A 2,311-nucleotide genomic window follows, 5' to 3' on the forward strand; every position below is an offset into this window, starting at 1 on the left:
TCTATCTATCTATCTATCTATCTATCTATCTATCTATCTATCTATCTATCTACCTATCTCTCTGTGTGTGTGTGTGTGTGTATGTGAGATGAACGCGCACGCACACACACACACACACACACACACACAAAGTCAAACACGCATATTCACGCGAAGATCATGCATTTAGCATATAGCATCGCGATCAAGAAATGTTTGACTTAACTCGTTCACATTCCTTCATATCATTTTTGCAGCAATAATAATAATAATAATGATGGTGATGATGATGATGATGATGATGATGATGATGATGATGATGATGATGATGATGATGATGATGATGATAATAATGATAATAATAATAATAATAATAATAATAATAATAATAATAATAATAATAATAATAATAATAATAATAATAATAATAATAAATTAATATATACAATAATCACGACAGAGAGAGAGAGAGAAACAAATGAACTTGTTAATAATCGTGATTTCGATAATAATAAAGATGGGCGAAGTTACCATACTATGACTATGACGTAAATGACCAACATTAGCTATTTTTCCCCAGTCCAACAGAGTTGGAGCAAAAATTTCTCGGCACCTGAGGCGGGTTTTTTCTCGTATGTGAAGATGGTAAAAATTCGAGCCATTTTCTCAGGTATTCAATGTGGCAACATTATAGTACATTATAGTAATAGCCTTAAATGGTGCCAGCAAAAATCCGCTCCTTGCAATCGTTTGAGTGGGGAAATCCAGTCACTCGCTCAGCCATGGTACACAGTCGCTGACAGTCATCAACGGACTGTGTGAATCGGGAGAAAAGCGTGGATAGAAGGCGTTGTGACAGAAAGGGAGTCTGTTTCGCACTGTTGATAAAAGGCGATATATACCATTTCTCAGTTTTATATATTTTAAAAAATGCTGTTATCCATTTTTAAAACATGGATGTGGTGCCAGGCACCATTTGAACCAATAGAGCCACGCCCCTGTGTGCAGATCCATAGACAAAGAACTGTCCAGAATGACACCCAAATGTTTAGCCATTTCAGAAATAGAATATCACAATTTAACTTAGAAGTTTACAGGTGGATAGGCTTTAATTTTTGATGAGTTCCAATAAAAAAAACTTCAGTTTTATCTTAATTTAACAATACTTAATTTCTGGTATCCAACTTTTGATGGAGTCACAACAATTTTCTAAATCACAGACAAGAGATGAGAGATAATGAGGAGAGGCAGCTTTATATAGCTGCGTGTCTTCCACATAAATGGGGTAGCTACAGAATGGGAGCGTATTACACTGCCTAATGGTAAAGTATATTATAGGATATAAAGGTTAGGGCCTAAAATAGATCCTTTTGGGATGCCATAATATTCTATATACAGTTGACATCGTCAGAAACTTTCCCATTTACACTCACTGCCTGGGACCTATTGGTAAGGTCTCATTTAAACCACGATAGAGCAGTACCAAAGATGCCAAAGTCAGAATAAAGCCTATCACATAGGATTGCATGATGATCTATTGTGTTGAATGCCGCATATAGCGTAAGGATAGGTATCTCACCATTATCATTTACTACCAGCAGGTCATTCAATATCTTCAAAAGGTCGGTTTTATTGCTTTGATGCTCACGGTAAGCTGACTGAAAAGGTTCGATAAGATTCTTTGTGTCGATGTGATCCTTTAGCTGCTTTAGGACTACTTTTTCCTCCTAGGATTTTAGAAAGAAAAGGCAAATTAGATAAAGGGCGGTAATTTTTCAGATTTTCAGAGTCTAAATTATGCTTTTTTAAAAAAAAAATAAAAAAAAAGAGGAGTGACGATTGCTTTTTTGTAGCAATCTGATACAGCCCCAGACTGCAATGAGTTATTTATGATTACAGTAATAGGTTCTAAAAACAGTCAAGACATTTCAATAAGAGATTAGATGGTATCGGGTCAAGGGTACAAAATTAGAGATTCATTCTGGGGGTCTAACATAGTCCGATTTTTTCTCATCGTTTTGAACACCGAATGAAGATCTAGTTTGTTTCTTATAATTTTCACTTTGTCTTAAAAGTATTCGGAAAAAGCAGTTGGGAGGTTTTCTTCTGGAATATCTTTTGGTAAATGGTTATTATCAACTGCATTCTTCATTTCTTTAACTGTTTAAAAAAGAGCATGTGTGCTATTGCATATATGGAAATTTTCTCAGCAAAGTAAGTTTTTAATTCATTTGATTTTATCTCAATAAGCATTGAAATATGAGCTTTTCTAATATTTTCGCGTGTTTCAACCACTGAGGCAGTGATACAATACCAATGCCGAGCGAACGTA

This window comes from Berghia stephanieae, chromosome 5, assembly GCF_034508935.2.
Source record: "Berghia stephanieae isolate SIO BIC M18660-M18661 chromosome 5, UCSD_Bste_1.3, whole genome shotgun sequence".
Classification (NCBI taxonomy): domain Eukaryota; kingdom Metazoa; phylum Mollusca; class Gastropoda; order Nudibranchia; family Aeolidiidae; genus Berghia; species Berghia stephanieae.